We start from the raw sequence: 27,880 nt of genomic DNA, 5'->3' as shown, positions 1-27,880 counted from the left end.
AGGCTCTGAATTCTTTTTTCTCTGTTCATACAGAGCCAGGCAGAGAGTGGCAGAGAAGGATGCCCTCAGCGCCCATAGTTTATCCACCTTCACCAGAAACTCAGCAGGACTGCTTCTACTTAGTGAATACGCTCTTTTCAGAAAACTGCAGGGCAAATCCTCTCCATGCTCTTCTTGCTTAGCAGTTCTTTCCTATGTCTGGGGTAAACACCACTCCTTCTGGTCTCTTTCTTATTGTTTTATTTATGACCACTGAGGACCCACTGCCTTAGAGGCACTAAGCATTGTCTGCTCTCTGCATGTGGCTATTAATTAGGCTAGTTTCATTAAAGTTCAAAATGTCTGTATTAACCTGGAAACTTGGCCTTATGAGTCTTGTGGCCTTAGAGTGCTCAAAGCCGGCACTCTACCGAAGTCAGCTTGCTAGCAGAGAGGAACCCTAGGCACAGCACACCTGGGTGGATTGTTGATGGGCTGTGTTGATGGGCTCCCTGCCTCTGTCACCTGAAGTACTAGTGTTCTTTTCAATGGAATAGGAGCCTCTGTCCTCCAGGAGATGATTTTCCCTGGAAATCAGTGAAAAGGGTTTTTTGTAGGTCCCAGAATCTTAGCTGGCTGGCTTCTTTTGTAGCATTTCCATGGCACGAACTGACATGTTTGCCTAAGATTAAAAAAAAAAGTCAGAAACTTGGGTGAATTAATTTTAAAAATGGACACTGCCTTTGTTTTTATTTTTCAAGCAATGATTTAACCATTTGTTGAAGATATGGCCATATGACAGAGTATGAGCCACTGAGGTTTTCCAGAATCTCCAGTTTTAACAATGATCACTGCTGAGAAGATGAAATGCAGGAACCTCGTGGAAGATCTGCAAAGCAAAGACTTAAGAAAATTGGATATGGTACAAGTGCTACAAGTCTAGCCTACAAGCTGCAGGCAAATCACTGCAGTGACTGGGTACCCAAGGGGAGTGCCCATTGCCTCTGTTCTCTCCCTTAACCCATCAATTGGAGGGTCATGTGTTCAGCTGACTCACTGCCTTTCTTTCTTCACTACACTGTGATGAGAATGGAACTCTACCTTCCCCCAATTGCTGTTTATCTTTAGAGTCCTTGATGCTACTCATAGATCTAAGGCACGATCATCCATGGAGAGGGGATACGGCATATCCAGGGATCTTTCTCTGTCTCCTCAAAGGCAGTTTTTAGACAATCAGCGGATGAGAAGTAACCTTTAAAATCAGGTGATCAGGGTGGTGTGATAAGACAGCATAGTGCCAACCTTCCTGTTTGAGTTGTTCATGCTATAAAGCAGAGCTCCAGCTCTTGGACACAGACAGCTGAGTAAGAAATAAGTTCTGCCTTCAAGAAGCTCACATGGAAATAGAAGACATGAGACTGTGAGGAAATCATTACCATATAATATGGTAAGGGCTTGGGTTGGAGCATCTAAGCAGATTTCATAGGAGCAGTGAACTTCGGTTTAATTTTGAAGGATGAAATGAATTTTGCTAGCAGAGAAGGTGGTTCTGCCAGCAGAAATAACATCTAGGATTGTAGACACATGTTGACTGCAATATTTTGTAATGAGAAATGGAGGAGGGGGGCAGGAAAATGCCACAGAGAGGACCTGCACTTAGTGTGGGCGGGGAGAAGAGACTGAAAGATGGAGAGAAAGAACAAAGTGAGATTAGTGCTTAAAATGATGAACGGGGAAAGGGCAGTGTGAACGGGCTGGTGGAGTGGAGGTAAGACAGCTTAGAGATGGGATAAAGTTATAATCTCATGTGAATAGACAGGAAAGAGGCCCATGAAATGGTGACCCTCAGGGTTTGTGAAATACTCAGATGTGTGATGAGGCGGGGGAGGAGAGTAGGGAGAGGGAAAGGGAGAGGACTGGGAGAGTACAGAAGGGAAGGAGGAAGGGAAAGAGAGAGGAGGAAGAAAGGGAGAGAGGGAGAGGGAGGGAGGGAAGGGGACAGAGGTAGGGAGGGAGGGAGGGTGGGAGGGAGGGAGGGAGGGAGGGAAGAGAGAGAGAGAGAGAGAGAGAGAGAGAGAGAGAGAGAGAGAGAGAGAGAGAGAGAGAGAGAGAGAGCAAAACTTGGTTAACCTGAATAAAAGCAGAGAGTGTTAGAAGGAACATGATATTTTGCCAATATTCTGGGAATGTGGAAGGGCTTTCACAGAGCTTAGAGTATGTGCAAAGGGGGTGCATCTGGAAGCAGGGCTGCAGGGAGCGGAGAAGGCTGATCTCAGAGAGTTTCACACGCTCAAGAAGAAACATCATCTTCATTCAGCAGGATTTCAAGTGCCACTAAATAGTTTTAAGTAGAAGAAAAACCATGAATGGATTTGTACTTCTGAATTGTTGGAGTTTATTAGGGATGGTAGATGAGACTCACTAGCTTCAAGAGGAGGAAGGTCAAAGACAATCCTGTGAAGTGTCTCATCTCAGTACAGCATGGGAGACTGGGAGAGGAAAATGGTGAGGAAGTGGTTGGGATTCTAAAGTGAGGGAATATGAGAAGGACAGGGGGAGATCAGCAGCCAAAACCTTGTGAGTAGTGAGAACTTGAAGCACAGAGGCTATGAATGTGATTCGCATACTAGGGACTAGAGATGGGTTAAGAGTCTTAACTCAGTGATTTGGCTGATTTCTCTGTGAAAGAAAATATATGAACTCTGAGACTGTCTATTCTGGTGAGTGTCTTGGCTTGGTAGGTGATGGAGGGACTCAGCCAGAGAGGTTCTTCAAAAGGTTCTGGTTGAGGAAGATCTCTGAGTTTTCCAAATGGACCTGTATGGCTCTCTTGCAGTGTCTTCCTAGTTCTCAAAGCAACACAGGTTTGATGCATCAGCTCCTGACCCTGGAGGACTTTTGTCATATAGCAACGGGCTGGTGGTGAGATGAAGTAGACACTAGCCTCTCTCAGAAAGGCATCTGAGGTGTGATGAAGAGTTGGGTGTCCATAGAAAAAGCAGGGCTCTTTTTCTCAGACAGATGCTTCTCCCCAGTCTTGTTCACTCAGGCCTCACTTGTTCCTACTGTTTTTGTGACCTGACTCCTCGTTCATTATTGGGTCATTTCAGTTTTCCCAAAGTCACTGCAAGTCAGAGATTATGCCATGGACTTTGTTTATTATCATGACTTCTTAAAATCCTGGTCCCACTCCAGCACTGCATGGCCATTTCTTTTGAGTACTTAATCAGTAGGTCAAAGATGTGTACTGGGTCTATGGACAAAGGAGGGATCTTAGCTGCTGGAATTTTAAACAGAATGTGGACTGCTCTGGGATCCATGCCAGTCTAGCCTGGTACCCTACTTTCTTTAATGTAATAGTGTATCAAAGTAGCAAATACCAAGAATCCACTGTGAGCCTGAGTCATTACTAATAATTTGCACATTTCTATCTGTCTTTTCAGAAATTAGGCCCAAAGCTGTAGAGAATAGAGAGCAACTATTAGCAATAGCTTCTGTTAGGTCACAGGCTATTCCCCAAGACTAGCATAGTCTGTAGTACTCATAGAGTTTGGCATTCTGGGGGTCTGGGCATTACTCTTGGATGAAAAACAAATTCTTCTCCTATATCCCACATGTTTTCCTTCTCTCCTAAAGTAAATAAACCTAAAAAGAAAATACCATAGCTTAGTGCCAACAATGGAAGTAAGAAACCATAGGTAAAATGCCAAATTGGCTCATCACAGGAGTATTGTCACCATCTGAAATAAGATCTTTGGGGGCAGAAAAGTCAAGGTTCATCTTTCACCTTGATCAGTTACCAACTGTGGAATCTAATAAAATTACATAATCTCTCTTACATATCCTGAATGGTGGCCACTGTTATAAGTCTTACAATAGCTATTACATTTAACTCCTGTAACAGTCAGGTAGATGCTGTATCATTAGTTACATTAACCTTCATTGGGTAGTGATCAGAGTTAAAGGAAGTGTTGCTGAGAATACCAACACTACACCAGCACACAATAAAGTGTAATTAAGTGTGGCTAAGAGGAGAAGCAGGGTAGTTTGGGTAGGAACAGAGGATGAGCACAAGGGGTTGTCACTTGACTTGCATAGTAAGACAAGCTAGTAATGGGCCAGGAGGAAGAATGGCAGGCTCAGAAGGCCCGTAGGGAGGCACTTGAAGTAACCTTGCTTATTTCATCCATTTTGTCAAGTTCTGTATCCTACTGGTGTTAGCAGAGACAGGCTGTGATTAGCTCAGCCTCTTCATCATGAAGCAGTGGGTGAGAAGAGGGACAGTGTGGGGCTGTGGACCATGCCAGAAAAGTTGGTAAGGTTGGGTGGGTTCAGAGATCCAGTCTCCCTGTTCTCTACCAGGATTCCTGGCCTGGAATATGAGCCACACTCCCCACCAAGGGACATAACTAATGGTTTTGTATCCCAGAACATAGTTCTCCATGCTAATAAGGCACCTAAAGGCCTTGAGGGTATAGCAAATAAGCTTCCCTTCTTGGACATTCCTTCCTGCTAAAGGTATTTAATCTCTAGCAAACCTCGAGGAGGTGGTATGCACCCATTTTCCACAATAAACAATTAATAACCAGTTTGGAACCAAAGACTGTTTCTCTCATCAAGGACTACCATGGGAACATAAGAGGAAACCTTTGTAAGTCTCGGGAAGAAGTCCCCTCTGTGCTCCCAGACAATCGCTGCTAAGCTAAGGAAATTGACAATGAGCTAAATGGAGTTCCACATCCCCTGGCTCCAGGATTGTCCTCAGCCTGCAGCCTCCCTCCATTCCCAATGCCCCACAGTGTCTGGGTGTCCAGGAGTTTGGGACACCAGCCCCCGACCCAGGCTCCTCATCACAGGCCACTTCCTGACTCTACTGCGACTTCCTGGACTGGATGGATATCTGGGAGTCAGGGAACCTCAGCTTTGGCCTCAGTCTATGTTGTTTCTCACTTGGACTGAGCCCCCCACCCAAAGCTGTGTTCTCCCACCCTCTGAGCAGTGCATTGGTGTTTCCTACAAACTCAGCATCCGATGGTGGTATAGGGTAAATGCAGTCTAGTGTCTTCCAATTCTCCTGTCCAATTTGCTTTCCCACACCCCAGCAGTGGGGCAAAATGTGTGACCACAGGATACTGGGCCATTAGTGCCCAAGTAAGTATCTCAGCTCTGCATCTTGCTCTCTGGGTAAATATGAGCATTTCTTAACTTCTTTGAGCATTTACTTCCTCCTCAATTTAATGGTATAGTAATACCTTAGATTCATTGACTAATTGTGTAGGAGACATGAAATCAGACATGCCAAGTTGTAGCACAAAGCTAGGTAGGTATATGTTTGTTAAAAAGCCCAAATTCAAGGGAATCTGATATTATTTATTCAAGTTGGATTTGGTTAAGCCTATGCAAATTGCTCAGCTTTGTGTTAGGTTATGTCTGAGGAAAAGATTTATGGCATTTATACTTCCTTCAATAACTCTGGTCTCTTAGGTTGATTTACATACAATGAACTGTACAAGAGAAACAAAGACACTGTTCGGCTTCTGTGGCAATTTCCTCAATGACATTCAAGGACATCCAACCCCACTAATCAATTCTTGTTTGCAGTTTCTTGGTCCACTGACACCTGTAAATAGAGTCATCTTGGTGTTAGCCTCCAGTCATGATCATTTGACCAAAATTATTACTTCAGAGTGTATTTTAGTTTTCTTTAATTTCCCCATTTTTCATCCTTGGGAAGTTTTACATATCATATAGTAAATTTTAATCATGTTCATTTTCCATTCCCCTTCTCACTCCCTCCTCTCCCACTGAAACCCCATTTCCTTCCAACAAGTCTCCCTTCTACTTCTGTGTCTTCTTTTGAGTGTGCACCACTGTGTTTAGTTAGAGGTGATTATGTGGTCATGAGTGACTGGCTATTTAATGGAGAATAGGCAACTTACCAGTTAAGAAACCTGCTTGTGAAGCTAAAAAAAAAAAAAAAGACACCGCTAAAGAATGCTTCTTCTTCTGGAGTGAGCATGAACTGCCCAAAGTGATTCAGGGAGAGGTAGGGCCTCTCTATTCCATCTGTATGGAATGGTGTCAGGTCTAGTCCTGTGTAGATAACCACAGCTGCACTGGCTATGCTGGAAAATGTCCTCATATTATAAATGTCCTGTCCTCTGTTCTTCACAGTCTTTCTGCTCTCTCTTGGAGAAGGTTATATAAATGCCCCACTAAGGAACAAATATTCCTCCACCACTTAGGCCAGTTATGCACTAACTAGTTCCCGCTGAGTCAAAATCCTCTTTGATGACTACCAAGCACAGGATAAACCCCAGATGCCAAATGGGCTCAAGAAATTTTTAGAATGAAGATTCTCTTCTGCTACTTTATTGCTTTGACATTGACTTTGCCTAGTATCTATATAGAATTATTCACTTCTGTTCTAAAATACCTCTGCAGAAGAGCCCCTACATCTTTTCCTAATTTGCTTTCTTACTGGGACAACAGCACAAGACTATTTTGTGTGTGAGATGTGTTAAAATCTTTCTAGTCCATTTGATTGTTTACTTCACCTCCCCATGTACCATGAATTCAAATGAACAAAGAAATGACATCCTTGAACCTTTGTACATCTTTAATCTTGCCTCTGATCCCTGGTTCCCAGCAAGGCTGTTCTCCCTCACACCATCATCATCTCATCAATTAGAGTACCCATCAAACATCTATAATGTACCAGGTATTTTGGTAAATGATGGGATTTTAGAGATGCAAAAGATACTTCTTATAATCTCCTGGAAAAGTAGGTATGCACACAGAAACAGGAAAAGACAACGGGTCCTATAATAGAGATAGCGGGAACCTCTATGAGGAACAACTTATTGTGTCCAAGGCTTAGGAAAGACTTCCTGGAAAAGCTGATGCTTGAGATACATTTAAAGGCTATGAAGTTGTTTGGGGATGGTGACAACACCAGAAACGACTACAAATAGGAACTTATTGAATCACAAGAGTAAGACATTGAAGAAGCTAACTATGTACTGAGAAGGAGGGTCAAGCGTGAAGAGACACTAAGGCCAGCTCACAAAGGAGGAGACCATGTGAAATGTTTTCTGAAAGCCAAGGTGAGACATAAAGAGATTTTATACAGGATATGAAAGTTCTCTACCATTAAGGGTTTAAAAGTAGTATAGATAAAAATGTGTCTTCTTATATACTTTGTCAGGAGATTTCATTTTGGTGACCGTTGCCAGTGTTGGCTCTAGAAAGGGGATCCTGAGAGTCTCACATTAATGGATCCTGGCCGAGATACCCTGACATCCCTAAGGATAGACTGACTACATCTGAATTTGAAGTTGCTACTTTGTTGACCTCACCCAGCACCCTGCCAGATGCAATGAAGATGGGCAGACTATCTCTTCTGGGATACAAGATGATTTCTCCTTCTCCCCATCCCTTTTGTTATCGATATCATGAAACCAGTGTCCACTGACCACTAACATAAGCTAAACACTGTATTAAACACTGCTTTATATAATTCTCTCCCTTACTCTTGAATGAATCCCAGTAGGTAACTCTAAAGGGTAAATAGTAAGTAGTTACAGCTCAGTTGTCAGTGGGGAAATACAGAAGTGCATTGAGTAGCCACTTGCTTCCTCACCCATACACCATGGCTTACACCTTTTTATGGCTTCTAGTGTACACACCAATAGAGATCCAGCCATTAGCAACATATGCATTCAGTTCTCACTACTTGAATCACAGAAGGGAGTAGCAGAAAGTCGATCAAACAAAGGTGAAAAGACAGATTTCAGATTGTACGTGTTTTGTTAAGGAGAATCCATGGAAGAAGCAAACAGTGCCATTTATTTACAGTTTACTGAAAGCAAACTGTTAGGTGCAGTTTCATGACCTTTGCTATTTTCATTGTCCACTGCCTTGCACACTCCCATTTTCAGAAGGCAATAACAAGACCCTGAAAGATTTAGGTCATGAAGACAGTATCCAAACACTGTTCTACTTCAAAACCATCAAAGCTGCTGGTATGAGGGGGTGGGAAACACAGAGGAGAATTGAGGGCTGCTCCTGGCAGCTTCTGTCTTAGGGGATTCACTGGAATGTACTTCCTTTCTCGTTGGTCCTGAAAGCAACTCTAGGGAGGTTTAGCTTTTTTTTTTTTTTTTTTTTTTTTTTCATAGTGGAGAAATTTACTTGTACATCAACCAGCTGCTTTCAAGCATGTGTCTCTGTGTGTGCATGTGCATGTGTGTGATTAATTTTCTCCTAGATGTGTGCTTTGCAGCTGAGGAATAGACATAGCAATCTGGCAGACTCTGAATCATGGGAGATGCTAATGCCAGGGCGGTCCCTGCGCTCTGCTCTCTCTATCTTCTTCTTTAAGGGCTGGGATTCTCAGTCTTCCTTTCATCTGCTGGACATAGTCCAGCACTTTGCTCCTGATCTCCTCTTCCACCCATTACCTCAGCACACCCCTAGGCACTGCCAAACTTACTATTATTTTATTACTCACAGTTGAGATGATTCTGCTGCTATTTATAGACAGGACAGAGAGCAGAGCTGGACGGAGGGCAACAGTGTGTAAATCAGTGAAAACCAGAAGCCAGAAGTAAAAGGGAGAAAGAAAACTCAGAGTTCCCCACATGTTTATATTTTTCTGGGTAGTTTTTCATCCTTGCATAAGGAAAATGATTCCTGTGTTCTCCATACCCCCTAGAACTTACTACCTTGTCTTTAAACATTGGTTCTAGGAATATACAAACCAGCCCCCTGTATCTTACCTTGGATGATGCCTTCGGAAGGCACAAATATTTATAGTGGGATTAGTCATATGATTGTGCTCAGCTCTCATCCACTGGCTGTGATGTGAAATTAAGAACTAACTAAACAGGAGTTATATATCAAGATCTTCCCAGATACTCTTTTCAAGGGCAAATGTGCACGTGGAATGTTCCAGCATTGGTACTAGGTTGCCTTCAATACTCTAGGATTTGGGTTAAAGTCAGGGCCACAGATAAGATATACCCATTTCCCTCCAGAAACCTGCAGACAGGCACACACATCCTTTCCGTTGACTGTGGCAAAAACCTTTGAGTGATAGAATCACATGATTCTGTGTGGATGAATGTGACTGAGAATTCGTAATTTTTTTTTTTTTTTTTTTTTTTTTTTTTTTTTTGCAGACCTAATGGGTGGTTTTTATGTTCACTGAAGTTTGAGAAAGATCACTCAAGTGGTAAGGAAAGAATTGTCTTTTGAGTCTTAATTATTTTTCACACAAGAATTATATATGTGTGTTCATTTGTGATAATGGTTGTTTCAGCTCCAATTGATTGCTGAATGGGAAAGTAGTACCAGGCATGAGTCATTGCTCATTGCTCATGTGCTCTAGGTATTGATAGCATAGCATGCTACTTCAGAACAGCTTATTCTGCCAATCATTTTATGACATGTGCATGTCTGCCTTATATCAAAGGTGGCTGACAGGCTGAAGCAACACCAACCAAGTCTTCTGAGGTAGTCTTCCATCTCTGGGCTATAAACCCAGGACACCTACCCACAGCCTACGGTCTCCTTGGAGGATCAGCTTCTAAACCTCAAGGCTCCTGTATGGAGGAAGAACAGTGGTGGCAAGTCAGCCATGTATGTGTGACACATTCAGTGTGTGACAGTTATGGGCCAGAAACCAAATACCTGGGACCACTGAGTGACTGCCAACTACCCTTAGCTTCCCACTTCCCAACCCTGTTTGTTTCCTCTGTTTCTCTGTTTACATTTCACCTTGTAATTAAGCAATCAGCTTTTTCTCAGTGATTATTCACAGTGGCAACTGGCAAAAGTCACTTGATCTTTGGCTCTGAGCCTTCTAATCAAAATGTCACCAGTACATATGCTAATCACAGCACCTCCATGGCCTGCTTTGGCATGCTTCCCTTGCCACCAGGCCAAACAATGTGCCCTCTTTTGCAGCTGACTTTCTTGGGTTGGCCAAGGTGATTGGTCTCTGAAGTGTCCTCAGAGGAGACAAGACTGGATGGACTTTGTCCATCTAGGCCAGTTAACACTGGCCGAGGGTAAGGACATATGACTGTCCACATTCTTTTCACCCTGCCCATGGAGTAGAGGCAGCCTAAGGGATGGGGCCTGTTAGTTGAGATCTGACTGGCACATCTCTGCAGAGCTCAGGCTGTTTCCTGACATGCTTTAAATGACATCAGACAAAGCACAGCAGAATATGCAGTGCCAAGCCAGGCCACTACAGCCCCTGGGAATAGGCTGAGAGCTGGCCTCCCTTGACATTTATGTGACTCTGAACAGGCAGTCTACAAGCTCACAGCCTGAAGTTTCTCACCTGCTTACTGAATAGCTGCGAGGTAACAGGTTTTAAATATATTATATATACTCAAGATTTAGAGGGCAAAAATTTTATGGCTGTAAAAGCCATTATTTCTCTCCAGTTCTTCATTCTTTTCTTTTTCCTTATTGCTGCATCGCACCTTCCCTTTGGCCCATGTGGTCAGCTCCCATTCCTAAATTTACTTTTCTCTCCCTCTTTTTTTGAAAGCAGGGCACTAGGGAGAGTTGAGTTAAGATTTCACATTGCTGCCCAAACTGGCTTGGAACTCTGTATAGAGCCAGAGTCTGCAAATTCACAGACATCCTCTTGCCCAGGCTTCCACTGTGCTGAAATTTCAGGCAGAAACCACAGCTGCCCTCCTCTCTGCTTTAATCACATGTTGACACTTCCTCAATGATCAAAGAAAAATATTCCGGGGAAAGGGGGGACTGAGGCATCTTTGGGTTCTGTGCTTCCAGGTTTATTGCCTGGGCATCCATCTCCCCAGGGCACAATTTCTTTCTTATTGCTTTCTATATTGTCTTCCTACTCTTCTGTGTTACTGGCATTTCACATATGCGCATTTAATTAACAAAGGTGTAGAGGCCAAAACAAGTCTGTGTTCAGGTCTAGTGTTATTTAGAATCAGAAGTTTTCATCTTGAAAGGTGATCAAACGGAGCCTCTAAGAAACCCGTGGGACCTTTTCATACCTGAGGCTCAAGAACCGACACAAGAAGATTAGCACAGGAGCATGTGCTGGCATGTTCTATGCATGATTTCTCTCCGGAGCTCACATGGACTCCACACACTTAAGCCTGATCTCATCCTTTATGCAGAGGAAGAAGTGGAAAGGGAAGTTAAAAGCTCATGGAAAAGGAGGAAGCAGATGGTAAAAGCAAATTAGAGTACACTGTATGAGAAGTTTACAGATAAAGTCTGGAAACCCACCTGTTCAGTTACTGAATAGCTGAGCACAATGGTTGATTCTGAGACTCAGTGGGGACAGAACTGATCGTGGTGATAGTTTTCATGAATTCGTCTTCTAATTTAAATTGTGGCTTGTGAGTCTGTCTTAGTCAGCATTATATTACTGTGAAGAAATATCATGACAATGGCAACTCTTACCAAAGAAAGCATTTAATTAGGGCTTGCTTACAGTTTAAGGGGCCTAGAATATTGTCATCCTGGTGCAAACTATGGTAGCATATAGGCAGATATGAGGCTAGAAAAGTTGAGAATTCTACATAGGGATCAGCAGGCAAGAGAAAGAGGGTGACTCTGGGTTTGGCTTGGGCTTCTGAAAACTCAATGTCCACCCTTAGGCCACACCTACTCCCAACAAGGCCACACCTCCTAATCCTTTTTCATAATGCTATGCCCTGGAGACTAATCATTCAAATCTATGAGCTTATGGTGGCTATTCTTATTCAAACCAACACATAGTTCTTAATTGCACATAGGTCACTTGGGGGGTGAAGGCTGTTACAGTCTTTTCTGAGGTGACAGGTCAATGTGGGATCTGAGATTCTGTATCTAGCTAGTGCTGATTCCCTTGGTCCAGGGACTACAGATTGGAGAGAAATGATGTGTCCTATTTTTAAGGGGATACTGTAATTCTTGGTGAGTGAACCAAGATCAGGTGGCTTGTAAACAACTTTTTAAAATGGAGAGATGAATGGTGTATTATTAACCCACTCTCAAATAGAACTAAGTAAATGACCTTTTAAAGTACACCAAGGTACTCAAAAACAGCTGCTTATTATATAATCAAAAGCCTCTCCATATAGCTGTGAATGCTCATGTATACAGGTGCAGGTGTGTGTGTGTGTGTGTGTGTGTGTGTGTGTGTGTGTGTGTAATTCAGTGGATCAACCTTGAGTATTGTATTTCCAGAACTTTATACCTTTTCTTTGAATCAGCTCTCTAACTGGTTAAGAACTGACAAAGTATGGTAGGCTTCCTGGCTGACGAACCCTGGGGCTCTGCCTCCCAAGCACAGAGATTGTAGGTGTAACTCCATGGCAGGCCTTTTAAAATGTGTATTCAGAGTGATTGATTTTGGGTTCCTGTGTTTATAAAGCAATTTTTTTCTGACTTCCCATCTATTCTTTCGTGTATTTAAAATTTTTATCAATCCCTGCGTCTGGAGAAAGAAGGCTTTCCTGGGTCCCCATCACCACAGCTGCCATCCCAGGGAAAAGGAGGACAGTGTTCAGGGACCAGTGAGCCATGTACGTCTTCCTTCCAGCCTTCCTTTCTCCCTTTCCTCTCCTTTCACCTACGGATTCAGTGGAACTTGTCAGTCAATAATAACCTTGAGAAGAGATTGGTGTATTGTGCCTGGCACTCAGTAATCAAAAAAGCCTATGCAACTCTGAACAGGGTCATTGACTTGAAGACTCTGTCACCTGAATTCTTGCAGTAGACAAGGCACATCATGGAGATGTGGAGAGGGAAACTGAAGTCTGTGTATGTGTGTGCCTGACTAGTGTTGAACCCTTTGCTGTTTATTTCTCTAGCCTCACAGTTGGGTTCTCTTGATCTGATTATCACACTTGTGCAATTTGAAGGAAATAGCAGCCCATGAGTACATTATATAGGCACATAGCCCCTTCGAGTGGCAAAAGCAAGTCGTCCAGGTTCCTTTAATTTCCTACAAAAGAAAAATTGTGTGTGACAGAGATAGATGACATGTATGAAGAGGTGTGTAGACACTCAGGCTATTGGGGCACTGTGATTTCTGAGACCTAGGGGTCTTGAAGGTCAGGAAAAACTTGGAGGTTGAAATCTGATTTCACAGTGACCACTGGAGGCTATCTTCTTCTTTCTCAATGTTTGGCAATGGTCAGGGATCTTAGCAGCTTCAGGATAGGAACTTAAAAACACTCCCCAGGGCAACAATATTGGGGCCCTTGTTCCCAACCATACTCATGTACCTTCTAATCATACTGACGAGCTGAAGCCACAGATCCCAAGGCTTAGCTTTCTTGGTCCAGGTGTCAATATCTACTTAGGAGGACCTTCTCTTAAAGACCCCGAGATGGGAATAAATCAATAGGACTCTTCAGTAACCATATACAAGGCTTGAATTGGGAATTTTGAGGTCCACAGAGACCATGAGATTTCATTCTTATGAGAGCAATACAATGAATATGGCCTGCCTGAGAAATCCACATATATCCCTGAACAGTTAAAACAAAACAAATACACCCCAAACCAACCAAACAAAACAGCAAAATATAACAAAACAACCTGTTAAATATCATTTAACAATCTGTTAAATACCACGCAAAGGCAAGATGCTGTTATCACACAAGTGGAGTCAGCACTGACTCTGGATGGAGGCTGTAGTTTGTCCTTGGGGTGATCATGCAGGGCTTAACAATATCTACATGGCATTCCTTGAATAAGCTTTCAATTGCATAGTTCATGAAAGTTTGAAAATCTCCTAGAGTATTTTTGATGTCATGTGATTTACCATTGTAGCATGGCAATCTCTAATTATCTATAACTGTAAATTGTAGCTTCCATCTTTATGAAAAGAAAATTACCCCTCAGTCTATCCAATTATATATGATATCAAAGGGATGCTCATACTAGCTGATACTATTTCTCTTCAAAGAAGGCAACTGTTGAACATATGCTTTAGTGGGCACTTCTGATAGAGATAGGCCTATCTTACCATCCTCCACAAGGCTACATTGGTGAACAGCAAACACATAGTTTTGAGGTCAGGCAGAATTAGTTTGAATCTCTACTCTGCGACTTAGTTTGACATTAGGTAAATTACTTGATATTTCTGAGCCTGACTTTGCTTCTTTATGGTTCCTGCCAGTCCAGAATAGTTTCAGGTCAACTTGACACAATTTAGAGTCATCTTACAGGAGGACATCTCAATGGAGAAAATGCCTGTGTAAGATCCACCTGTGGAGCATTTGCTGTGAATGACTGGGGAGGACTCAATCCATTATGGGTACTTCAATCCCTGGGCTGGTGGTCTTTTCTGTAAGAAATCAGTCTAAGCAAGTCAGAAAGCAACAGTTCTTTAAGGTATCTCAGCTCCTGCCTGTAGGTTCTCAGCCTGTGTATTTGTCCTGACTTCCTTTGATGATGAACAGTGACTCGGAAGTGTAAGCCCATTAAATTCTTTCCTCCTCATGGTGATTTATCACAGCAACAGTAACCCCAAAAGAGACACTGCTTATCCACAAAATTGGAAGAAATGACCATGCAATACATGTGAGTGTCTACTACAGTACCTGGCATAAAAGGAGCTTGGTTCATGACATATTTTGGTCAGACTCATGGTCCAGCAATGGAAGCTATGTTTCTTCATGGCCTGACTATGATAATATAGTCAGGCTCATCTAGAGAAACAAAACCAAGTAGAAATATAGACTATGCAATTTATTGCAAGAAGTTAGCATATTCAGTTATAGATACTGACTTAAACCTACAGTGCAGGCCATTGGGAAGGGTTGCTGGAATCCTCAGGCATAAGTTGAAAGCCTTTCATCTGTTCTCGAAACTTGTCCCCCGGTTCAGGCCCACCCACTTATCTGGAACAAATTTCCTTTTGTAAAATCAACTTACTACAGACCTCAATCACATCTACAAAGCAATTCTACAGAAACTTCCAGGCTGGTGTTGGGTGAGTAACTGGAAACCGTGGCTTGCCTTAATTGACCTAGCAGACTGACCACCATGCTCAACAGCCTAAGACCTCCCTGTGGACAGAGCTATGGTTCTGTCTCAGGGATTCCCTCTGTGCATTCACAAGGCTTGTTGCCAAGTCATCACAAGACAGATATTCACTGTTTATTGAATGATGCTCGTCAGTAGGACTCGTATGCTAGAATCTCTTGATAGTTGTTTTAAACAGGTGAGCTTGGACTTGGTGGTAGAGAGTCACTGCAGGATGGTGAGAGGGGAGGAGATGCAGTACAGTTTCCCTCTTCTCTGTTGAAGCCCTGTGCCCACTGATAGCTTCTGTCTGAGAGAGGAAGGAAGAAAGTGTGATCCCCACATCCCTGTGGGTGGACTGTGCCTGCTTAGGGAGACATTTCTCTTGAGTTTTCGCTAAAGGGTAGAGACACCCTTGGGAACACATTTCAGACAAGCTGCTAAATTTAATCCTCTGCCTTTTTACAGAGCAAACCCAAACAATGTTATTTTACCATAAAAGTACATCCAGGCTCTTGAGGAGAGTGAGCTCCTGCTGTGGCTGGGGCAGAGGACCATCTCAGCTATGACCTTGGATGGCTCTTTCCTCATAGATACAGCTCTGGAGGCAGGAGTGGATCATCTTGCCTGATGGAGAGTGGAATGAAGCCTGTGAGGGCAAGGACCCTGTGTAGAGCAGAAGCAGGAGCAACTGCTGGGCTGCTGGGGGCTCTGGCCCTTCAATATTTTTCTTTCAGGAAAATTAGTCATGACTCACTAGACACAGCAGAAGTTTTTGTATGGTGATCAGAAAACAAAGGATAAGATATCTAATTCATAATTATCCACACACCTATACACTCTTGTGCAGAGTGTATGCCTGAGTTCCTCAAGGCAAGCTTTCTTTAGACAATCACTGGCTACACTGAGGAACCATGGGCAGTGCTGGAAGAAGGAAGCCCGTGAAATCCTTGTGATGTTTCGAATAGAAAGGTCATTGGAGTAAAGACTCCACTGAGGACCCACAAGTGTACTCTCTGCAAGTTTGAGTTCTAGTGAGCAAGTCATCTTATACTCTCTCAAGAAAATATATTATTTTCATTTGAAAGATACTATTATTTTTAGTAACACCATTATTGTAACCATGAATGAAGTTTGTGTCTGTGTGTGTGTGTGTGTGTGTGTGTATGCTCCTGCTGTTTCTGCAAATATTTTGAGAATGATTGAAGGTTCTCTTCTGGGTCTAGAGACTCACATAAAGGAACCTCCACAATAAGCTTCCACATTTAATTCTACTGAATGCTGGTAACTGGAAACCCTTGAAAGGTGGATCAGTTCATCCTACAATTCAGATGATCCTAGATGAGAATACTAGCGCTTACTAAATCCTTCTATTCTGTTCCTTCCAAGTCAAAGGATGGATTGAATATGGCCACTATCATGTGGAGATAAATACAGACTCTATAATGGCAAGAGAAGTTGCCATATGAGACTGTAAGGAGGGCACCGAACCCACTGTGGCTGTGGGAAGATACCTAGAGATAGAGCTACATAGAGTAAGCTTTGAAGATTAGGTAAGAGCTTCCAGATAAAGGAGAGGGTTGAGGTATGACTGAAGAGAGGAAATGCAAGGTACAGAGTACAAGTTAGATACTTCCTTCTGCTATGGGAATGGCTTGGCAGCCAGTAGGTTCACAGGCATGTAGGTACCATGCATGCTGTCCAGAAAAGGAGAGAGAGAGAAAAAAATACATCAGAATATTTGAGAGAAACCATCATCCCTAGGAGATTTGAATGCCATTTCACCAAACAGTTTGAAGCCACCTTCTTGATATTTAGATTATTTGTTTTGGTAATCTAAAGATCCCGTTGAAATGTGAACACATTCCTTCCTCCTACATTTTCTGTTCATAGGATTGAAGCAGGTCTAGAGCTAAGGCCTTGATGGCTTCTCCATTGGACCCTTTTCTTTCCTAGGATCTGCTGTCATTCAAACAGAATGTACTAAGCATGGTTGGTAGGGCAGTCTTGGCTTGGGCTTTGGGGAGTCCTGGATTCCTTTCCTGGTCCCAATGTTTTTATCATTAGTTTCTCAGAAGAGCCATTGGCTGTTTTGTGTGAGTGTGCCCACCTAGGTCCCTGTCAGACAAGAGGGAGCTACTTTCAGTCAGATGCCTAAAACTACTAAAATGGGGTGCAGAAACTCCAGTATGTGGGAATCTGCCCAAGTTCCAGTCTTGGAAACAGGCACAACCTTTATCCTTGTTGGACATCTGTTTGCTCATCTGTTAACAGAGCTAATATTATGTTCACTGCATAGATCTTACTAGACTTGTTGGATTGGAAATTGTGCCCATAGGGTGACACACATGCCTGAGTTTCTGGGATAATAGGCAAGATTTGACCTTTTTTGGTCCCTTGCCATGAAAATCCTCTCTTTGCACTTCTAAAACTTGGAACAATCAGGTGAAACTCCCTGGGTCCTACAGACATCTATCATCTGGAGACAGGGAAGAGAGTAAGAAACTGTATTACTTTCTGCCTGTTCTCACACCTGTGAATGAGACCATAGTATTCTGAATTCATCCTCCTACCCATTATTTTAGGGAGCTCCATATTGTGTGGTTCTCACAGAATATCTGAAGCTAGGTAATCTGTAAAGTAGATTCTTGCAGATCTGGAGGCTGAGACGATCAAGGTTAAGGGGTCCTCATCTGAGGAAGGTTTTTGCTCGTGTGAGATCTGTTGGTGGGAGACAAGACAAAACAATCAAGTTCGTGGACATGAGAGAGAAAAAAGGCCAGACTTACTTCATCAGGAACCACTCCCAGGGATAGTAATTCATTGCTGGGATAATCACATTAATATGCCCAGGTGGGCGGAGCCTTGGTGAGGTCACCTCTTAGTGTCACTACTATGAGAATTGCATTTCTAGAGGGAACCACACTCTGCCTCACTTCTCCCTCAGGAATGAAGGCAGACTGTCCCTCTTGTGTGTTAATTGAAGCTCTGGGCAAGCAAGCAGCTGCTTATCTTCTCTGGGAGGCAAACAATGGGATAAAACTGTGGAGGAAGCTAAGCTCAAAGTAGGCAGCCCTGAGGTACATAGCAGCTCCTCACCACTAACATAGTGAGGAAATGGGGCTTCTGAGAGTTTCTAAAGAAACCCAAAACTCCTTTTAAATTGCAAGGAGACATACTTACAGCAAGATGGGAAGTCTTAGACTTTATGATTTCTTTGAATCTCACTTTTATGGCAATAATCTGTTTTCTGAGTTGAGTTGGTTACTGTTTACATGGCGGGGGAGTGTTGCACAGGTTTTTAAGAGCAGAACCCAGGCTTCCCTGTGCACACATATAGATAAAGAAGCAACAAAGAATGTTGGAAATGCATCACACAATTTGATTTTTTTTCTCATTCTATCAGAGCCACAAGAATAGCTTAAGGTGTTTCCTTGCATTTTCACATTCCCCTGATCTTCAGAGAGTTCTTTGCAGTGGGGACAGAGTTATGATTCTATCACCTTTTAAAAGATAAAAATAATTAAATCATAAAATAGCACTGTCTATTGAAGAGAATTGGAATGGGGATCAGAACATATGGGCTAGGATTGCTCAGAGGAGTGAACCTGTTGAACACCCACAAATTAACAACCTGTTCAGTGAGATCCATGGCTTCCAAATCACTCTTCCTGGCACTCAGTGTTCTGGGCCCACCAATGGGATGTAATGTAGCTGGGTGGCCATGGCTCTAGAGCATCTAAGTCTACTTCAGTTGGAACACTCTACTTTGACCTGTTATGTAGCTGGGATTTTATGTGGAATTTCACTTAGGGGATTAGCTGATTAAAAGGTTTAGAAATTCTGGATTAAATAGTCTTTAAGGTAGCATCATATTAACCTCTATGATTTTCCTTAAGTTGAATCTTCTCAGGTCTCCATCATGACCTGATAGCTTTTCTAAAACTTCTCCTAGACAAGGGTGACTAAGTTACTACAGGAAGTCTTCTCCTCCTAGAGATGGGACAAACTGCCACAGTCCAGTGGCCTTCATTTCTTTTAGATGTGTGTCCCCAGTGGAGGTGGAGGATGAATTGCCAAGTTTTTATCTTGCATTTCCAGTGTCTACTACACATTAGGGCAAGGTAATTCCTCTAAGAATGAAAAGAATCCTGGAAGATTCTAGTTACTCACATACTCATTTGACTGAAACACTTCAGACTTCTGATCTTTTAGAAGTGAGGGCATCCTAGGAGCTTGTGGAGACCAAGAGAATATCTTTGAGCTCAAAAATCAAACTCCTGTTCTCCATTGCTACAAGCAAGTGGGGCAGACAGTAGAGTTGGTAGTCAACAGGTCTGTTCAGCCCATTGTTTTGTAGCTGTTTAGATCTTTAATCTCTTTGCCACTGGCATTTGTGCGATTCAAAAATGAAGGCATTTGTAGTAAAGGTGAAATCTGAGTCTTTATATTCAAAAAAGAGAGTGGGTGGTGAGGGTATCACATAATTTCTAAGGGATGCCTCTTGCTACTCAGGGCAGCTATTCTGAGCTTTCATCTCATGCAAAACAAATAATGTTATTCAAATGGAAAGAAAAAGGATGTACTATGAAAAAGATCATGCGGAGTATGCACGAGAAAAAGTGAAGACATCAGCCCTAGATTAACCATCTAGACCCTGAGAACTATGTGCCCACTAAGAAGCCACTACCATCATTGCCACTGTGTCATAAAAACAAGCAGCAGCTGCTCTTGTCTTTGGGCGCAACATTTGTTCCTTTTGATTAGGATTCAAAATTATGATCAGAAACATCTTATTTCTTACTGTATACTCATTTCCCGAATTCTTGCTTTTCATAGTAGAGATGGCCACACACAGAGAGAGAGAGAGAGAGAGAGAGAGAGAGAGAGAGAGAGAATGTAGAAGAGGGGGCCATGGTGACATGTTTATAATCCTAACACTCAAGAAGTAAAACCTCAGCCTGGACCACATAGCAAGACCTTACCTCATTTTCCCCCACAACCTAAGTAGGTGAGTGTTAAGTATACACAAGTAATTTTGATGTGTATCTAAAATTGCTAGTTGATTTTTGAAGCTCTTTTCTTCCTGAACACAGAGCATGATGATGTTTCCCAAACTCCCTGGTAGTTTGTGTAGCCATGTGATAGGATCCTAACCAATGCTTATGAGCAGAGAGATGTTCCTATGCATGTTTCCCAGGATACCCTCCTGTGTTCCTTTTACCTGGCTACCTTTAAGTGATCACCCAGAATCACCTTGAGAGCCATATGTTGAAGATGTCTAACCTGCAGAATCAAAGAAGCTTAGACCTTGAATTATTTTCTGGAGAAGAGGTGCTTTCTTAGACTTTTGGGGAGAAGGGAAAGGATGCATTTATTGTATAAAGCCATTGTAACTTTGATGTTTATGTCTTTCTAGATGGCATTACCTTGTCTATAGAATGTTATTAGGAAGAAGAATGGAAGCTGTATGGTAAAACAATTAGCACATTTCTCCTCCCAAGGCAGGCAAAATCAATAAGGGAGGCTGAGATCAGACTCTAGAGGATCCTAAATACTTAGGTGTTCTGTGAAAAGCACACAATAAACATGAGGTATCTTCTGTTTTTGGTCACTGTGACATTAAGCAGAAGATTGGTGAAACTCTTTGTATTGAAGGTGCTTACTCCTCAAGCCTGTGGGGCAACTAGAACTGTCACCGGACAAAAATTTGGAAGGTTGAGTGGATTCAGAAACCCTGGTACTCTCATATCTGAGAACAGTGTTTCATCTACTCCCTACCCAGTTCCTATCCATGGCATCCCACATGGGGATCATGACCACTTGTCATGTCGCTCAGCAAAAAGTTATCCATGCTAATGAGATATTTAGATGTGCCTTGAAGGTGTAGCCAATTAAGCTTCCCTTCCCAGACATTTCTTCCTACAAAAGATATTTAATCTGTAGTCCACCCTGAGTAAGTTCTATGAATCTATTTTTACTACCAATAAACAATTTGGGCAAGCAAGGACTGTCTCTCTCATCAAAAACTGCCATGGGGGCAGCCTTGATCATACAGAGCTGCACAGCTTAAGTCTCCTGCAGAAGGCCCCTCTGAACTCACTCCTAAGCGAAGCCAGAGATTCCTCCCCCCTCTTCTGGGCTTCACACACTGGCCTGCAACTGGTCACCAGGCAGTTTGGGAGCCCCGGCCTCCTCAGCCTTAGCCTGCACTGTTTCTCACCCTGGTTGGGGCCCCCATCTTAGGCTGGATCGAACGTAGCCTAGTGCTTCTGTTTTGTCTGCCCAAATGAATTTACACACCCCAGTGATAAGGTGAAACTCAGAACCGCACAAGCCAAATATCTCTTTTTCTCTGTGATGGTTAGTTTTGTTAACCTGTTGCATGAATTAAAAGTGACTAGTACATTAGTAAAGCATAATTCTGGGTGTGCCTGAAGAATCTTTATAGAGGTGACTTTATTATGAAGATTCAGATATAGCCAATGGTTCATTCTCATCCACCGACAGAGTTGGAACCTGAATCGAGTCCTGGGAATGAGCAGAACTGTGGAAGGAGGAGCCTGGCTAGAGGAATATGGTCTGGGGCATGCTTTCAATTGCAACTGTAAGCCTTGGCTCCTACTGTTTCTTTTTCTTTGTTTCTTGGCTACATGAAGTGAGCAGCCTTGCTTTTCCATGCCCTGTCACTGTGATGTTTTATAGACACAATGGATCCAGAACCATGGTCTGAAACCTTGAAAACTATCCATGGGCCCAACTAAAATTTGTTTTCAAGCTGTTTCTCTCAGAGTATTTGCCACAATAACAAAAGCTAATACATTAGGCAAGCAGGAATACCAACAATGGAGACACATTTGAGTTGACAACTTGGCAGTGATGTAATAAAAATCAAAGGGGATTACTCTCTAGCCCTCTCAGGGTAATACTTTGGAATATACTAGCTCCTGGGTGCTCATGGACTACCCATTGTCTTCCTTTCTCTTATTACAGTCCTTAAAAGAGCACTAGATGTGGAGTTTTGAAAACTAGGTTTGAGTTACATTTCACAAGGAGTCACAGCCTTCTAAAGTCACTTCTCTGGATGACAAGATGAAGATGTTGGGCTTAAGTCAGTTTCTTTCCTCCTTTGCCATTTTACCAGTATGGGTTTCTTGACAAAATCCTGGTCTCTTGATCCTACGGACATAAACAAGCAGATTCCCTGGGCCTGCACAATTCCTTCTTGTGTGGATTCACTGCTTCCTCTCCATCCAGCTCGGCAAACTTGCCAACTGGCAGCATTACTAGGTTCCCTGAAGCATGGCATTCAGAGGAGTGACAGGGGAGGGAGGCCCCTTCATCCTAGAGGAGCTTGAGTTGGACACAGCCTTTCTCGTGTTCTTGCTGTGGCTTAGATAATTAGAAAATGGGCCAGTACTTATGTGTGCCCATTATACTTTGAGAGGAAGAGTGATATAAATAAATTCCACAAGGGCCATGAAAGCAAACCTCTGGGTTCCATCAAGTGTGCAGGCAGCCGGGCTCTGCCTGTAGAGGTTTTTGTGCTCTAAGAATTTCTTACTTCTTTTCTCTCTAGTTTTACGAAGTGGCACAGAGAGACTCACAGGGGAGTACTGAGGGACCTCGGCTGCCAATTTAAAATGGGAGCGGAAGCCGGGAGGTCCCTAACAGCTCCCGGAAGTCACACTACCTTTCCAGACTGTCGGACCTAGCTTTGCTGTGGGGTTTTCCAGCCAAGGAGAAATGAATGGCCCAGGAGACCCTCTATGGCAGTCTTGGTTTGGAGCAAATAAACAGCTGTTCTTCCAGCGGCCCCTGCCTTCCGCACCCGATTTTCTCTTGTCACTCTTGTTCAACGTCAACATTATTTTAGTTGTTTGTATGTGCATGTGCGTGTGTGTGCCTGAGGTAAACAAGGATCATGAAGGAGAAGTTGGGGAGTATATACATTCTTGTTCAGTCTATGTATTGTCGTAGGTCTAGTGGCTAGAGCGTAAAACTCAAGGTTTGCAGAGCCATGCTGCCTCTGAGCCCTGTAGGGGAGGATATTATCTTCTTAGGTTCTTCTGGTTAGGACTGCTAGGAGTTTCTTTGTCTTGTGAGCATATCCCTCTATTTCTGTCTGTTCTTTTTAATTAAATTAATGTTTATTAGTTACTCTTATACCAGGTGTCAGGTTTTAATAATCTAGCTCAAGGGAAAGCATTTGAGATATTATAGAATCTTATTGTCACACTCTCTTACCTTGCTTCTCTTATTCCATCCCTTCTGTTTGCTTTCCTTTCCTTTCCAATGGTGGAGGTCCTAATGAATGCTAACCAAGCACTGTACTATGAGCTAATGAGGAAACTGGAAAGTAAATGTTCATTTTTTTAACTGCTGAAGGGCCAACAGAATGACAGTAGAAGATCTGGTATTGGGTCCGTTATTCTCCTGACCCCAGAAGTCAAGCATGCTATTTACTGTAATAATGCTAAAGATCACTTGGGAAGGTTCTATCTTTTGTTTTATCTGGTTAACAAGATTATACATTTTCCTCTATAGCCTCTTAATCCTGTCCATTGTCCATGACTACTTCTTTCAGTTGCTATTCTTCAGTTCACAGCTAATGTCTGACTTAGTTTCGCTGACAGATACAATAGACACAGAATCACTTCCTTTAGCTTTGCTTTCTCCAAAAACTACAGAGAATTGCTTTTGTAATGTTCCTTGCTAATTGTGAAGGTTGTTGTTATTATTGTTAATATATTTTATTTTTTCATGTGGAAATTGTATCCTGCAGCCCCCACACCTGTAGAGCTTTTTGATGTGGGAGATTTGGGTTTTTGGTTTTTTTTCATACAATGTATTTTGATCCTGTTCTCCCACCTGCCAACTCTTCTTATATTTTTCCTAATTCTTTACCCGACAAGTTCATACGACAGTCATGTGGTAGTTCTTTCTCCTTCTCCCCTTACCTCCTTCCTATTCTTCCTCCTTCCCTCACTCAAAACAAAAATAATCTCCCCCCAATGGAGTGTGGCTGAGTACTTCTACCACACTCTGGGCAAGATCGCATGCCCAGGAGTAGCTGATAGACACAGAAGTACAACCAAGGTTTTGTTTTTTAAGTCTTATGGGGGGGGGGCCTTTGTTTGTTTGATTTGATTTTTTTATGAAGGCTCTTTATTTCTGCATTTTGAAAATCAGTTATCTGACCCAACCCTCTGTTGTTTCTTTACATAATGTTAGAACAGAGAAAACTTGCTGGCATTTCTGTGAATGCATAGGTTAAAACCCTTTGATAAGGAGTTCTTCAGTTAATGGTGATAGTCCCTAGTCTCTCTCTCTCTCTCTCTCTCTCTCTCTCTCTCTCTCTCTCTCTCTCCTCTTTTCTTCCTCCTAAGTCTGTTCTACCTTCTACTTCCCTTGATTATTTTGTTCTCCCTCCTAAGTAGGACTGAAGAATACACTCTTTGGTCTTCCTTCCTACTGAGCTTCAGATGGTCCACAAGTTGTAGCATGGGTATTCTAAGCTCTTTGCCTAATATTCACTTATTAGTGAATACAGACCACGTGTCCTTTTGTGACTGTATTGCCTCACTCAGGATGATATTTTCTAGTTCCATCCATTTGCCTGTGAATTTCATGAAGTCATTGTTTTTAATATGTACCACATTTACACAATGTACCTATTGCTCTGTTGGGGGACATATGGGTTGTTTTCCAATTTCTGGCTATTATAAGTATGGATGCTATGAACATAGTGGAACATGTGTCCTTGTTACATGTTGAAGCATTTTTTGGGTATATGCCCAGGAGTGGTGTAGCTGGGTCCTCAGGTAGTATTATGTCCAATTTTCTGAGGAACTGCTAGACTGATTTCCAGAGTGTATGTACCAGCTGACAACCCCAACAACAATGAAGGAGTGTTCCTCTATCTCCACAACATCACCAGCATCAACTGTCATCTGAATTTTTTCCCTCTCTTTTATAACTTTATTTTTTAAAAGGGGGTACATGTACAGATTTTTAAAGGCATTTTGACATATTCATATGTATATATTTTTGTCAGGAGTTAATTTTTTTTAGAGGTTTGATTGTATGAATTGAAATCCCACTAGTTATCATAAGCATGAAGTGCATGTAGGACAGAACATAACATGGAAACACTCAGTTTCCTTGGTGTGTATAGATTAAGAATAATGTTCTTTGAATGTCAAAATTGCCACAAGGCTATAATCTTAGCTCTTGGATTATTAATGATTTAAGGTCCATGTGTACCACAATCTGAGAGAGTTCTATACACTTATTTTTTTTTCCTAAGAAGGACTGAGGCTTTTATGTTTTGGCGTTTTTTATTCTTGAGCTTCATATGGCCTGCGACTTGATTCTGGGGTATTCAGAGCTTTCTGGGGTTAGTATCCAATTACCAGTGACTGCAGATTATGTCTATTCTACTCTGACTGGGTTACCTCACTCAGGATGATATTCTCTAGATGCATTCATTTTCTTAGGAATTTCATAAAGTCGTTTCTAATAGCTAAGTAGTACTCCATTGTGCAAATATAACAAAATTTTTGTATCTATTTATCTACTGAAGGACATCTGGGTTATTTTTAGCTTCTGGCTATTATAAATAGGGCTGCTATGAACATTGCTGTACATGTGCCCTTATTGCAAGTTGGAGCATTTCTGGGGTATATGCCCAGAAGTGGAATAACTAGGTCTTCAGGTAGGACTATGTCCAATTTTCTGAGGAACTGCCAGAATGATTGCCAGAGTGGTTGTACCAGTTTACAACCCCACCAACAGTGGAGGAGTGTTTCTCTTTCTCATATCCTCACCAGCATCTGCTGTCATCTGAGTTTTTGACCTTAACTATTCTGACTGGTGTGAGGTAGAATCTCAGGGTTGTTTTGATTTGCATCTCCCTGATGACTAGAGATGTTGAGCACTTCCTTAGATGATTCTCTGGCATTCAATATTCCTCAATTGAGATTTTTTTTTGTTTAGCTCTGTACCCCATTTTTAAAAAGGATTGTTTGATTGTCTGTAGTCTAACTTCTTGAGTTCTTTATAACCATTGGATATTAGACCTCTATCAGATGTGGGGTTGGTAAAGATCTTTTCCCAATCTGTTGGCTGCCATTTTGTTTTCTTGACAGTGTCCTTACCCTTACAAAAACTTTGTAATCTCATTAAGTCCCATTTCTCAATTTTTGATCTTAGAGCACAAGCCATTGGTGTTCTGTTCATGAAATTTTCCCCTGTATCTATGTGTTCTAAGGTTTTCCCTACTTTCTCTTCTAATAGTTTCAGTGTACCTGGTTAAATGTGGCAATCTTTGATCCACTTGCACTTGAGCTTTGTACAAGGAGATTAAAAAAGAGTCTATTTTCATTCTTCTGCCTGCTGAGTGCCAGTTGGACCAACACCATTTGTTGAATAGGCTGTCCTTTTTCCATTGAATATTTACAGCTCCTTTGTCAAAAATCAAGTGACAATATGTGTAAGGGTTCATTTCTGGATCTTCTATTCTGTTCCATTGATCAATGTGCCTATCTCTGTACCAGTACCATGTAGTTTTTAACAAAATTGCCCTGTAATATAGCTTGAGGTCAGGGATGGTAATTCTCACAGATGTTTCCTTGTTGTCAAGGATAGATTTCAATATTCTGGGTTTTTTGTTATTCCAGATAAATTTGCAAATTGCTCTTTGTCTATGAAGAATTGAGTTGGAATTTTGATGGGGATTGCATTGAATCTGTAGATTGCTTTTGGTAAGATGGACATTTTTACAATGTTGATCCTTCTAATCCATGAGCATGGGAGATCTTTTTATCTTCTGAGATCTTCAATTTTCTTCTTCAGAGATTTGAAGTTCTTGTCATACAGGTCCTTCACTTGCTTAGTTAGAGTCACACCAAGGCATTTGATATTGTTTGTGACTGTTGTGAAGAGTATCTTTTCTCTAATTTCTTTCTCCACATGTTTGTACTTTGAGTAGAAGAAGGCTACTGATTTATTTGAGTTAATTTTATATCCAGCCAGTTTGCTGAAGTTGTTTATCAGCTATAAAAGTTCTCTGGTAAAATTTTGGGGGTCACTTATGTATACTATCATGTCATCTGCAAATACTGATATTTTTACTTGTTCCTTTCTGACTTGTATCCCTTTGATTTTCTTTTGCTGTCTAATTGCTCTGGCCAGGACTTCCAGTACTATGTTGAATAGGTAAGCGGAGAGTGGGCAGCCTTGTCTAGTCCCTGATTTTAGTGGGATTGCTTCAAGTTTCTCACCATTAAGTTTGATGTTGGCTATTGATTTGCTGTATATTGCTTTTACTATGCTTAGGTATGGGCCTTGGATTCCTGCTCTTTCCAAGACTTTTAACATGAAGGATGTTGAATTTTGTTAAATGCTTTCTCAGCATCTAGTGAGATGAACATGTGGCTTTTTTCTTTGAATTTGTTTATATGATAGATTACGTTGATGGATTTCCGTATATTAAACCATCCCTGGATCCCAGGGATGATGCCTACTTGATCATGGTGAACGATCCTTTTGATGTGGTCTTGGATTCAGTTTGCAAGAATTTTTTTGAGTATTTTTGCATCAATGTTGATAAGGGAGATTAGTCTGAAGTTCTCTTTCCTTGTAGGGTCTTTGTGTTGTTTAGAAATGAGGGTTATTGCGGCTTCAAAAAATGAGTTGGGTAGTGTTTCATCTGATTCTATTTTGCAGAATAGTTTGGAGAGTATTGGTATTAGGTTGTCAATAAATGTCTGATAAAATTCTGCACTGAGCCTGTCTGGTACTGGGCTTTTTTTGGTTGGGAGGCTTTTGATGACTGCTTCTATTTTTTTTTAGGTGTTATGGGATTATTTAGATGGTT

Source organism: Micromys minutus, assembly GCF_963924665.1.
Source record: "Micromys minutus genome assembly, chromosome: 1".
NCBI classification, from domain to species: Eukaryota; Metazoa; Chordata; class Mammalia; order Rodentia; family Muridae; genus Micromys; species Micromys minutus.
The sequence above is the reverse complement of the archived record's forward strand: the minus strand, read 5'-3'. Positions refer to the sequence as shown.